Source organism: Chenopodium album, chromosome 10, assembly GCF_948465745.1.
Source record: "Chenopodium album chromosome 10, dcCheAlbu1.1, whole genome shotgun sequence".
Lineage (NCBI taxonomy): Eukaryota > Viridiplantae > Streptophyta > Magnoliopsida > Caryophyllales > Amaranthaceae > Chenopodium > Chenopodium album.
Window position 1 is genome coordinate 42,433,253 of NC_137843.1, and position 14,478 is coordinate 42,447,730.

General features: G+C 42.2%; 1 pseudogene; it reads right to left on the bottom strand.

Annotated features, from left to right (window-relative positions):
- Window positions 1-823: 823 nt before the first annotated feature.
- LOC145565815 (small nucleolar RNA R71) lies at window positions 824-922 on the bottom strand (annotated as a pseudogene).
- Window positions 923-14,478: the final 13,556 nt, after the last annotated feature.

Here is a 14,478-nt window from a genome sequence, read left to right on the forward strand (position 1 = left end):
TCCGAAATAGCTTGATTTAGACATCGTGCATTTGATATCCATTCCCTTGGGTTCGACCTTGACTTGCCACTACGCTAAATAGGGGTTAGTTAAGTTACAAATTTTGTTTGATAGGGTGGGGTGGTAGCCCAACGACCTACCGTTCTCCGTCCCATCAAAATGGCGCCGTTGCCGGGGAATGGTGCTTGAGTGTATGTTGTTTTTGAGTCTATTCCATTTTGATAAAATACAAAAAGATTTTGTTTCTCTAGGCTACATTTGTAGCCGTGCTACTAACATTTTTGTGTGAGTTTTGCATGCATAGAACCCGTGATCGTCCCCTTGTTCCCCTTGATCCGGAAATTGAGAGGACTCTTTCAAGAAGAAGAGTGGATAATAGATCCTTGGCTTATAGCTCTTCAAGTGAAGAAGAAATTCAAGAAGAACAAGGAATGGGTGAAAATCCTAGAATAGCCTTGAAGGAGCTTGGAGTGCCCGGGGCATATAGGTTTGAGAGTGGAATAGCACCACCTACTACCCCGGCAAATGACTTCGAAATCCTGCCGGCAATGATCACCTTGATTGAGAGAAGGCAATATAGTGGGGCTAAGAATGAGAGACCATTGAACCATTTGAAAGAATTTGAAAAATATTGCAACACTATCAAAGTCAATGGGGTCTCTCAAGAATTCATCCGCCTCAAGTTGTTCCCTTTCTCTCTATTAGGAAGATCTTTGGAGTGGCTAGACAAGGAAGTGAAGCCCAACTCCTTGAGAACTTGGGATGATGTTACAAAGGCTTTCTTGTCCCGTTTCTATCCCCAAAAGAAGACGGCGGAGGCAAGAGCCTTGATTCAAGGGTTCAAGCAAAGGCCGAGTGAAAGCCTTTATGAAGCATGGGAGAGATTCAAAGAGTATCAAAGGGAGTGCCCTCACCACGGAATCCCCACATACCAAGTGATCCAAATCTTCTATGGCGGTTTAAGTCCCCAAGGCAAGTCATGCCTTGATGGAGGGGCCGGGGGCCCTATCATGAACAAAACCGAAGAAGAAGTTGTGGACATCATTGAGGACGTGGTGACATATTATAGGGATTGGCAAGATGGGGAGAGAGACTCTTCAAGCAAGCAATCTTCATTGTATTCGGTGGACCATCTCAATGCAATCAACAACCTTTCCTCCCAAATGACAAACTTAGGAAAGGAGGTCACCGCAATCAAAGCTAAGTTGGAGAGCACTTCTAACTCTTCTCAAGCTTCTAATCTTCCCTCCCAATTTAAGGGGAGAGGTACTCCTTCTAACTCTCAACCCCCTCCCTCTTCACATAATATGCCTTTGGGTTGCTTGTTTTGTGATGCATGTGGATCGTATGATCATGACTCTAGTGTTTGTCCTAATGAATGTGTTGATGAATTTGACAACAATGAGTGTGAACATGTTAATTTTGTGTCAAACAACAATGTTCAAAGGTTTGATAATAAAAAAGGCCAATGGAATAGGAATTACCAAAACCAAGGCAATTTTGACAACTATAATCATAATGGTGGTTATAGGAACCAAGGGAATCAAGGTTCTCGTGGTAACCATAACCAAGGTTATAGTAGCCAAAATCAAAGCCAAAACTATGGTAATCAAAATCATAATTATGGTAATCAAAACCAAGGTTATGTAAATCATAACCAAGGTAATGGAAACCATAATCATGGTGGCGGTAACCATAATCAAGGTTATGGTTCAAATCAAAATAGGAGTAATTGGAACAACCAAGGAAGGGGAAATTTTCAAAACAATGCTCAAAGAGGTCCCCCACCCGGTTTTGTTCCAAAGACTCAAAATGAAAATTCCTATTCACAACCTTCTTCTCCTAAGACAACCTTGGAAGAGTTGATTGATAATCAAACCAAGATCATTAACACCTATATGGCGGTTAGTGATAAGAAATTCAATGAGATGATGACCCACAATAAGATGCTTGAGACTCAAATTACTCAATTAGCAAGCACTATTAAGGATTTTGCTAGTCCTTCATCTTTGCCTTCCCAAGGTGTTGAACCAAAGAAACCCGTGTACTCTATTGCCACAAGTGGTGGAAATGATTTTGATGAGGGAGTTTCTTGTTCAAAAGAGGGAAGAGATGAGAGTGGTGCTAAGGAGAATGAAGTGGAAAGGGTTGAGTCTAAGGAAATCTATTGTGAGGTTGACAAAAGAGAAGAGTGTGTTGGTGAAAAGATGAGTGAGATAGAGAGATTTCCCGATCTACCATATCCCCAAAAATATTTGAGATTCAAAATGGATGAGCAATTTGGGAAGTTCCTTGAAGCTTTTAAGGATGTTCATGATTCTACACCCGCTACCGAACCAATTCCCGACATGCCTAAGTACTCCAAGTTTGTTAAGGAGATCTTAAAAGAGAGAGAGGATTTTGATGAGGGTAGTTCGGTGGAAGGAGGGAAGTGCTTTAGTGCTCTTATCCATGGTGAACTTCCGAAGAAGATGGAGGATCCGGGGAATTTTTCAATCCCTTGTCGAATTAAGGAAATGGTTTATGAAAATGCTTTGTGTGACCTTGGTGCTAGTTTTAGCATTATGCCTTTCTCGGTTTTCGAAAGGCTTGATCTAGGTGAGCTTCAACCGTCCAAGATAACACTTCAATTGGCCGACCGTTCTATTAAGCTTCCTAAGGGAAGAATTGATGATGTCCCCTTAAGGATTGGAGAGTTTGTTTTTCCGGTGGATTTTGTTGTTCTAGAGATTGAGGAGGATGAACATATTCCAATCATCTTAGGGAGACCTTTCTTAGCTACCTCGGGAGCTTTAATAGATGTCAAAGGAGGTCAAATTACTTTGAGGTGTGGGAAATTAGAAGAGAGTTTTAAGATAAAACCAATGCACGAGTCTTTATCTTGTGTCCAAGATATCGCATGTGCTAGTCTTTCTCGTTCCATTGATGGTATGTGCATGATTGATTCTTCTACTAACAATGTTTTTGAGATTGTTGATGATGTTTGTGCAAGTATTAATGACGTTAGTGAAGAAGAATTTGTGATTCAAAAGCCAAAGGATGAGAAAGATATTGGTTTTCCAAATTGGTTCAAGCTTAATTCTCATGAGGAAGAGAAAGCCTCCATGATTAAGGATGTTGAAGTCAAGCCGAAGAAAAAGGCCCGTGACTCGAAGAAAACAAGGAAAAGGAAGAAGTTGAGAAGTGAAAAAGAAGAATTTGAAAAGAATTTTGTGAGAGTTTCTTCAAGCATTAATGAGAAGTTGCCCAAGGTTGAAGAAGAATTTGCTCTATCAACCACCTTGAAGAAGGTGGTGTTCTTTGATCCTCCATGATTAGGAGGAAGGGTCGAGCTTAGGACCTTAAGCAAGCGCTTCTCGGGAGGCAACCCGGAGTTTCTAACCTTTCTCTTTGATTTTTGAATTTTCTCATTTTTGTTTCTTTTATTACTTTGTCTTTTCTTTTACTTTTCTCTTTATTTGGATTTTTAGGATGTCCGTTTGTGGGATTGGAATTCAACAAATATGCATGATGGATGGAAGGTGTTCATGGCACAAATCATATTTTGTTCGATTCTAGTCGAAATTTGAGGTAAAAGGGTAAGAATTTTAGAGAGGTAAGATAGGAATTTCATATTTTGAAAGTTGGAGGAAATTGATACTTAGTGAATTTTTGTGGTGTGCACATGAATTTTCAACTTTGAGGACTTTGAAAATGATTTTAGCTACTGCCTATGTTGTTCCTCATCACCATCATGATTCATGTGCGCACCCAAATAGGCAGTAAGTATCAAATCTTTGAGAAAAAATAAGGAAGGAGCACGCACAGGGATGTGCGGCCGCACACGAGGCATGTGCTGGACGTGCATTTATCTTCTTCCTCCTTTTTCCCTCATTTTCTCACTTCCCTCATCTTCCTCATTCATACCCTCATTCAAACCCTCCTTTGTGTGCACTCCTCCACCCTCATTCATCATCCAAAAACACTCAAATCCTCACCAAAATCACTACATTCTTACTCAAAATCACTCACAAATCTTTCTACACTACAAATTCCTCACAATTTGTCCCAAATTTCACTCACTCTCTCTCCTACTCTTGGTGGCCGAAAATTGGGGGTTTTGTGTGGAGTTGGAATTGCTTGCTCAAAATTGGTTTATCTTGCTTCTTTTATGGTATAATCACTAATCCTTGCTTTAATTTTGCCAATTATATCATAAATTTGCATGAATTACAAATTTGTATGAGCATGAATAGTGTAGTATTGATTTTGTGAATTTTGATGCTTGTTCTTGATTTTGGTTGTGATTTGGTGATATTTGTTGATTGATTTTGCATGACATTGTGTTGTTTGTTGATTTTGTAGCAATTTTCATCAATTTTGTTTGAATTCTTGTGAGTTGAAATTTTGGAAAGTTGGTAGTAAGTGGTGATTTCGGTATTGGCTTTGTGTTTGCTCTTGGATTGATTGAAAAGGAATTTTTCTTGGTTCATTGATATTGTAGATTGGTTTGGAATTGGTTTGATTGAAGGGAATTGTTAAATTGGAGTTTGGTGATATTGGTAGTAAGTGGTGAATTTGGGTGTGGTGCTCTTGGTTCTTTGGTTTGCTACTTGATTGGTTGTTGGTGATCTTCTATACTTCTCACAATGTCTAAATACCTCAAGAAACTCACCAAAAAGCGAAAAACCGATGTTAGCATCGAGGAACCTCCCCGCCCAAGTACCTCCACTAGGCCTAGTACATCTTCTAGGCCTAGTACTTCCAACCCATCTTCCACTCAAACACGACCTCCTACCTCTCTTCCAAAGAAGAAAAATTTCACCGATAAACAAAAAGCCTTTTATCAAAATCTGAAAGATGAAAGAACCCTCAAACAAACCCGCCATACTTTCAATCCGATATGCTGAAGTGGGGGATTGATAATGATGTGCGGTCATTGCTTTTGAATTTGAGATTGGGGACTTTCATCGCCGACGCTTACCGCACCTACAAGGAGCCTACCTTGGAGTTCTTGGCTACCTTGGAGCTTGTACCCATTGGAGGGGTATATAGGGTGCGGTTCCAATTGTTCAACAACATATTTGACCAATCTTTAGAAGAGTTCAACGCTGCTTTGGACTTTGATCCCCATGGGGATATTATTAACGTTGAACACTTCATCTTCCCGGATTATGATCAAGATTCTTGGTAGGAAGACATCTCCGGTGGTAGTGAGTTCATCGCCAACAAGGCCAAGATCTCGGACGTGTACCAACCTTGTCTTAGGGTTGTACACCGTCTATTGGGCTATGTCTTGTTCCCCAAGCAAGAGATGGGGAAATTGAGTAACTTGGAGCTCAAAGTCCTTTGGCTATCTACTCGCCCGGAGTTTGTGGGCCGGTTGAACTTGGGCTACATCTTTGCCCAATATTGCTTGGACCTTCGCAAAAGGAGGACGGGAGAGATCCCTTGTGGGGGTATGGTAACTAGGCTTTTGACTCACCTTCGCCTCGATGATTATCTCCCATTTTGTAAGGAGATCGGGGATGCAGATTCCATCTACCTCGATATGCAACAATTGGGTCAAATCCAATTTATCTCCAAGGGTTTTAGTGAAGGGAGATATGAGTGGCTAAGGGGCCACGAGCATTGGTGCTTCTTGCCTAACCCTAGCTTGACTTCTTTGGCTAGGATTGCCGACAATGTTTGGCATGTTCCCAGGTCCTTCCGGCATCCCAACTTTGATTCCGAGGAGGATGAAGAAGAAGAAGATGAGGAAGAACAACAAAATCAACAACAACAACAACATCAACAACAACAACATTTTTCTCCACAACATCAAGCTCCTCATGAGCAAGAACAAGAGCAAGGGCAACATGCTTTTGCCAATGAAGATTTGAGGGCTCTTAGTGAGCAAATGAGTGGATTGAAAGTCCACGTAGACGGCATGTACGATCAAGACTTTGGGGCCCTCTATGACCAAATAAGAGGTATTCAAGAGATGCAACAAGGTATGTTTATACAACAACAACAACTTTATGATGCGGAAGTTAACCGTGGGAACATTACTCCCCCGGTTAACTATCCGTATTTCCCGCCCCAACAAGGTCCTCTACCTTCGTTTGGGCATCCTTATTGGTCGGGGCCTTCTAACCCCGACACCGAGCGTCACTATTACCCGGACGAGCATGGTAACTATGATTACAAGGCTCCGGGTGGTAGTGACTATAGGGGGGATCCTAACTACCCCCATGTCCATCCCAACCACCCTTTTGAGCTCACTTTGCCCGATACCTACACCCCTCTTGCTCCTTGGCAACACGATCTTTTCAAGGGGCATTATGGGTGGCCCGAGGGGTACACCGGAGGATGGGAGCCTTACCCTCATCCCTTTGATGACCCCGAGCGCAACAGAGATGGGGCCGGGCCAAGTGGGAGTGGTGGTGGTGATGGTAGTAGTTATTAGTTCCCTTTTAGCTTCTCATGCTTTTTACCTCCATCCCTCATATTTTTGATACTTGCTTTGTTTTGATCGGGATGTTGAGATGTATTTTCTATCTAGCTTGGGGGAACTAGTAACTTGCTCGGTGACCTTGTTGTTGTTGTGTACATATCTTAGTTGCTTGCATGTTTATTTTCATTCCTCTTTTTGGTTTCCTCATTTTCTTGATCTCTAGGCTACTTTTCTTGTAGCTAGCTTGTTTGCCCTATTTTCTTGGATGTTTGTTGTTTGTGGAGTTGTTTTGCTTGCCATGTTGTTGTTGATGATCCCTTATATCCAAACCCCTCAATCCAAATCCCTTAAATCCAAATCTTGTAGTTTAGAGTAGTTCTTTAGTTCGTCTAGATTTTATTTCTTTTATTCTTTATTTTCTTTGGTAGTTTAGCTTCTCTTTCCTTTAGTTGTATATACTTCTTGCTTTGTTTATTCTCTTTTATTTGTTGTTTTCTTTTATTTGTTTTGAAGTTACTAACCTTTTTCTTTGTTCATAGTTCCTTTTATTTCTTTTTTCTCACTTGGTTCCTTGAAGAGCTTATGGATATGGAATGCTACGAGGTGGTTTCTTATTGCTTCGTTTGTTTTTGCTATGCTTGGAATCCCGGTGAGACCTTTCTTATTTTTCTCTTTATTTTCCTTGGTTGCATAGAATAGGATTAGTTTAGGAGAAGTTGAATGGTTCGAGGATGGATGCTTGTTAACACGTAATGTGTTTGGGATCGGTGACTTTGTTGTCTATCGATCACTTGTTTGTCGATTGGGATTTTTATGTGTTTAACATGCTTTCTAGTCCTTTGCATGCTTTTCTCCTATGTTTTCCTTTCCTATGTCTCCATTTCTTTTCTTTTACTCTCTTTTATTTTACCTTTTTCTCTTACTTTCTTTTATTTTTCTTTTTATTTTTGATGTGATTTTGAGGCATTGTTTTTCATTTCTTTTCTTTTGAAATGAACATTGTACATTGGACTTGTCTTTTGCATGATTTTCTTCCTAGGTTGTAAAGGTATGCACGATTTGAGATTATGTTCGGTTGACTCTAGGATAGTGTATGCTAGGGTAGTTGGTTTGAACTAGGAGGATCATGAAGCCGGATTCTACTTGTTTGTGGTATGTTGGTAGTTGCTTCCTATAGTTGATTTGACACCATTGGTGAGTTTTTGCCACAACCTTGTGAGGTTACTTGTTTTTCAAGCCTTCAACATTCCTTGTTTGAGCGGCGTGGATCCTTGACTATGCAAACCTAATCTAATAAAGCTTGATGTATGATTCTCAAACACGAGACCGAACTATCTAGGAAGGACAAAGGCACATTTTTCGGGGTGGTATTTTTCCTTTTTACTATATTTTGTTATTTTCTTTTGTTTTTAGTTTACATTTGCCTTCTTGCAACCATTTGAGCCTTATCCCTTCTTTTCAAGCCACATCTTTAGTTATTTGACCTTTTGTTTCATTTTCTACCTTTCTTGATTTTTGTGAAGCAATATGATCTTTGAGATGAAGTTTGTGGTGGTTACGTTGGAATTTTGGTTTTTATGAAAGCAAGATTGTGTTATGATTTCTTTGTGAATAATGGCAAATGAGTATGAGTAAAAGCCGTCCTTTATAATAAAAGGCATGGACAAATAAATGCAAAAGTTGTAAAAGCCGTCCGAATTTAGCAAAAGGCAAGGACTTTGCAATTACAATATAAAAACACAAAAACAAAAATGAATGAAAAGTGAAAAATTCAAAAATATTTTGATGTATTCTTTTCTCCTTCTAAGCATTGAGGACAATGCTCCATTTTAGCTTGGGGGAGAAGCGTGTACGCTTTTTGTATATATTTTTGTGAGTATAGCTTCAAGTAAGCTTGGGGGTGTTGTTTTTGTTTGGAAATTTCTTGATTGTGGTGTTAAGGATTGATCACCCTTTTGCTTCACTTTTTAGGAAAATCACCAAATTTTTAAATTTTAGCCTACCTTCACCCTTTATGCCTTACGTTACAACCTTGGGGAAAGACCTTTCGACCTAGATAGTTGAGTCACTATTCGGGGGAGGGCATCATGGGTCATTGCCTAAGGAATGGGGATGCATAGTCAAGATTGTCGAGTAGCTTTAAAATATTTCTTTTCCGGTTCCTTCGAGGAATCATTGGGACACTCACTAAGGGGAGATTTGAGACTAGTGGGAAGAACGCGGTAAGATTGTTTGGGATGAAAGTGAATTGTGATAACTAGTTCCTATGCCTAGCATACCCTATGTTTCAATCAACCTTGGATATCTTGAAACGTGCATACATTAACTACTTGAGAAAGATTGTCATTCATTTGCTTTATAGTCTTTATGTTGATTCATTTCGTAAAGGTTTGTTTTATTTCATTTTCTTTCTTTTTCTTCTATGGTTTGCCTCATTGATGTTTGGCGGAGAGTTATGGGTCAAACTCTTAGGATACCCTTACGAGACCTCACTCGTCCTCATAGGCGACTTTGGGGTTTAAAGGTCTTGTTGTAGCTAAAAACAACCGTGATTCCTACGACAATGAGTTTTAGTGTATATTCTTATCTTGAGTCTTTCTTTTTCGTTTTTAATAAAATTTTCATCCTCTCTTTTTCTTGCTTTGTTTTGCTCGAGGACGAGCAAAAGTTTAGCTTGGGGGAATTTGATGTGTGACATTTTTGGCACTCATTTGGTTCCTTTTTGGATGATTTTTATTTCATTTTATCTCTCTTTTCTTTAGTTTTCCTTAGTTTTATTCTTGTTTTCTTCATTTTATGCTTTTTGTAGTTAGTTTCTCTTTTTCATGTCTTTTTCTAGTTTACTTGTTATTTTTCTCTTTTACTTGCTTTTTATCTTTTGCTTGTAGGTGGTAATTGATTGTCCAAGAATTCCCGGGCTTCCTTTCTATAGTTTTCCATTGATTTTCATGCCTAAAGCTTGTGCAAGAAGTTTCAAGTCAATGAGAGGTTCAAGGAGCATGCTTCAAAGTCTTGTTTATGCCTTCCTCATGGCTCATTTTCTTCAAGAAATTCAAGGATGTTGCTGCCTACCTTGTCCTCCATCATCATCATCTAGGATGCGTGCACCTCGTGAGCAAGGGCAAAGAAGAAAGGAGGAAGCTGCAGTTATGTGCGGGCGCACTCGAGGAGTGTGCGGCCGCACATCTGTCGTGTGCGGCCGCACATCAGGTGTGTGCGAGCGCACATTCCTGGGTACACTCCTTCGAGCGGCCGCACTTATGAGGGTCTATTTTTGGGCGTCATTACCAACCTCTCCTTTGTATATATAGTTATTTCTACCTATTTTTGAGAGAGAAAATAAGTTTTAGTTTTAGATTGAATTTGATAGTTAGTTTTGAGAGAATTTTAGAGAGAGAAACTCAAGAATTAGAGAGAGAAACTCATGATTTTTGGTGATTGCTCAAGGATTCCTCATTGTATTTGATCTTTGGATCAAAGTTTTGTAAGGATTTTCTTCTTGATTTCAATACAAGTTTGATTTTAGTTGATTTCATTAGTTTTTCATATTGTTGATGATTGATTTGGTTATTGATTGAATTTTGATTGATTTTGATTGATTGTTGGTTTAATCTTTGAATTCAAGCATGTTGATAATGAATTTGATGAATGTAGTAGTTTTGATCTCCATTTCTATGGCTAGTGAGTAGTTTCCTAGCTAGGGAGATGGTGAAGCATGTATGAATGATGGAATAGTGTAATTTGGGGATAATTGATGGAGTTGATGATATGATTAAATTTGGTTGATATTTCATGTGCATGTGTGTGATTAATTGAGGTTTGGCCATCTTTGATTAATACACTAGATTGCATTGTAAGCTTGCTATGATACGGACCATTGATTAGTAGACTTGCAATTTCACGATTGAGGTGCTTTGTGACGTTCCCTAGGTAGTGTTTAGCGTAGTTGACGCTAGTTAGACCTCTAGGTGAACCACCTTAATATGCTCTTTTGGATACATGATGATTTTCCTTCATATCGCTTGACTTAGTCGGTTTGACCTCCCAAATTACCGTTTCCATTATGATTGCATGTGGATCCATTGCCCTAGTGTCTTAGATTGATTTTTTACAAGTTTGCATTACCTAGTTTAGCCTTAGTTCTACCTCAAACCCCTTCTTGATTCCGAAATAGCTTGATTTAGACATCGTGCATTTGATATCCATTCCCTTGGGTTCGACCTTGACTTGCCACTACGCTAAATAGGGGTTAGTTAAGTTACAAATTTTGTTTGATAGGGTGGGGTGGTAGCCCAACGACCTACCGTTCTCCGTCCCATCAAGCATGCTTGTGCGGGCTGCTGTGGCTTCGTGCCTTGGCCTCGCTGCTAGCAAGCAATGGCTCTCGCCATGCTGGTGCTAGCTGTGGCTAGCTGGCGCGCTTAGCGTGCTACCTGCTGCAGCTTGTTGCGGCATGGCTTCCTAGCCAATGTGCGCACAAGGCTGTGCCTAGCATGCTAGCACGCACTAGGCAGCGCCTAGCTTTGCGATGCTAGCATGGGTGCGCTAGCACGCACCAGCCAGCCTAGGCTCGGCTTGGTGCGCATGCTAGCCACCATGCTAGGCCATACACCCTTAGCACTCGGTTTGCTAGGGCATTCCGATGCTAGGGGTATTTTGGTCTTTTGTTGATTTATTACTATTTCTCGTCTTGTCTTTTATTATTTTAGACTCGACTTCCGACGATCGGTTTCGACGCTCTAAGCTCGACTTACCGACGTCTAAATATTTAACACTCAGGCGACGAATTAATTTCTTCCGAATTAATTCGTCGAGTTGGTTCGCATATATTTGCTTGGGTGTGACCCGAAGGGTTCAGTCAAGATTAAGCTGTAATATTAATTATATTAATATTACTGATCGGAAGCGGCCTCCACCCAGGCATTCCGATCACTTGACCTTACTGAATATATTAGCTTTCTAATAATTTTGAACCCGCTATCAGAATAATACACTTGTTCGAAGGACACCATTCCTTTCAATAGAGGCACTTGTCGCCTGACCGACTGAGGAATCTCCCCAGGCCCGCCAGGTAACCTGTTAGATTTTTAACTTCCTTGACAATGGGGGGCGACTGCATGTCGATTACCGCCTGTATTTTTTCAGGGTTTGCCTTTATCCCCCTCTGGTCGATTAGGAATCCGAGAAACTTCCCAGACTCAACACCAAAGACACACTTTTTTGGATTAAGCATGACCTTGTGCCGCCTGAGTGTGGCGAATGTTTCTCGGAGATCAGCAAGGTGATCCGCCTGCTGCTTGGATTTAACTATCATGTCATCAATATACGCCTCTACATTCCTCCCAATCTGATTAATGAAGACTATATTAATCATTCGTTGGAAAGTAGCAGGCGCATTCTTTAAGCCAAACGGCATCATAGTGTAACAGAATAACCCCTGATCAGTGACGAATGCCGTCTTTTCTTGATCTTTTTTCCACAGGGGAATCTGATGGAAGCCTGAGTAAGCATCCATGAAGCTCATCAAGGAATGTCCGGCTGTAGAGTTGACCAGACTGTCGATCTTCGGAAGTGGATAACTATCCTTCGGACATGCTCTGTTTAAGTCAGTGTAATCAACGCACATGCGCAAGGTACCATTCGGCTTTTTACGAGCACAACGATTACAACCCAATCAGGGAAGTTACAAGGCCGAATGAACCTGACGTCTAACAGCTTTTTTTACTTCGGTGGCTGCCACCCGACTTCTCTCCTCGCTATGGTTTCTTTTCTTTGGCCGAATGGGGCTCCTTTTTAGGATCCACAGCGAGTTTGTGGACAACAAGATTCGAGCTGATGCCTGACATCTCTTCCACTTCAAAGGCAAAAATATCTTTGAATTCCTTCAGCAGTTGGCGCAAGCTTGCCCCCAACTTAGCAAAAGCAGTCGTCCCCACCTTAACAGTTCGCTCTGGCCGACTGTCGTCTAGAGGAATATCAATGTGCACTCCAGCCGGCTGGGGACGGAGGTCATCTGACCGCTCCCCGGTCAGTGATTGCTATTTCTTTTCTTTTTTGACCACCACCAACTAATTAGTTTTTCTCTTCTTGGCAGCTGGTGGGGTCGGATGGTCATCCTTGATAACATCAAGGTCTATTGGTTCTTTGCCCTGACCGACTGCAGCTGCCGCGGGCTTGACGTCCGAGAGGTAGCATTCTCGAGCCATCTTCTGGTCCCCATTAAGGGAGCCAACAGTTCCATCATCCTTCTCATACTTGACCAGCATGAGGGAGGGGATGATGACGGCCTTGCACTCGTTAAGAGTGGGTCGACCAAGAATGAGATTGTAGGCGGTCAGCTCTTCAACCACCAGAAACCGGATGGTCATGTGTCGACCGCTTCTTTTCTCTCCCAGGCGGACAAGCAGATCAATCCGTCCGACTGGGTGCACAACTCCTCCCCCAAACCCAACAAGGGGATGGGAGATATCCATCATGCTGTCCGGCCTGTATTTTAGGTTGGATAGACATTTGCGGCTGATGATGTCTGAGGAGCTTCCTGTGTCGATTAAGATGTGACCAACCTTTTGGTTGGCCACTTTGCATTCTATGACCACAGGGTCATCATGCGACCGACGGACTTTGCCTTTGTCCTTTTCGGTGATGATGACTTCGGGAAAGGCGGATGTGCTAGCCGCCTATCCCTCTTCGACAGAATTGACCATCTTTCTCAGATGGTCCTAGGTGCCCCGCATGGTCAGGCCACCTCCGGCGAATCCGCCTGTTATTGTATAGACCGGCTCCTCATTGGTTTCGGAACTACCAGCAGGCTGGGGAGTCTTTTTGCTAGACTGCCCCGGATTAGCCTTTGAAGTCACTTTGGACTTCACATAGGACTTCAGCGCTCCTTTGTCGGCTTGACGGTCAAGCGTCCACCTGAGGCTGAAGCAGTCGTTTGTGTCATGGCCGACATCCTCATGGTAATGGCAGTGTTTGTTTTTGTTCCGATTTTCAGCGGAACCTTTCATTAGAGTCGGCTTCTCCAGAGTCAGCCGATCCTTTATCTCCATGAGGATGGAGTAGCTGTCCTTGTGGAACTCTACCTTGGAACGTACAGCTTCCACTCTTTTTTCTTCTTCTAGGCCGGCTGATCGGAGTTATCCACCGCCCAGATCCCTTTCTTCTTTTTGCTCTCTTCAGGTTTTAGAGACGGTTGAGCAGGCCGACTCTCCTTCTGTCTGTCAGACTTCTTGGAGTCCGTCTGCTTATTTGAGGAGCAGAGTTCGGTCGCCTGTATGTAGGCTTCCGCCTCCATCAAGGCTCCTTGGAGGGTGAAGATTTTCTTGCGGACGAGTTCGAACTTGAAAGTCGACCCATCCTTCAGACCCTTGAAAAAGTCTGTATACGCCACTTCGTCAGACAGTCCTTGGATCTGGATTCTCACCAGATTGAACCGCCAGACGTATGAACGCAGCCCCTCTCTATCTCCCTGCTGCACATTGCCTAAATCAAGGCTCGTTTTCTTCGCAGGAATGTTCGTAGAGAAGTTAGAAGAAAACAAGAACGCAAACGTCTTGAAGCTATTGATGCAACCAGCCGGCAGATTACCGAACCACTGTTGGGCTATGCCCTTTAGGGTGGCCGGAAAGCAATGACACCATGCGGCATCATCCAACCCCTGTAAGTACATGAGGTGGGTGTATGCCAGAAGGTGATCTTCTGGGTTGGCGGTACCATCATAGTTCCCAGCCAACACATTTTTAACCTTGGCCGGCTGTTCGGACTCGGCTATTTCCCTGGAGAACACAGAGGGTTGTTCCCCAAGGTTTTGTAGCCGAAGCTGCCAGTCCATAGGCTGATAGTTATATGCCGCCTGTCCTCCGAAGAAGGCAGGCTAGATGTAAGGCAAAGCATGCGACCTGTATAATGGCTATGCCATATCTGCGCTGAGTTGATTACATGGGGTCCCGACTGGACGAGAGGGCCGCTTGACGGAGTCCCATGCACAGATTGAGAATTCCTCACAGAGGTAATCTGAAAGCTATCATGATAAGTTGACGTAGATGCCGACTCTGACAGCTGCT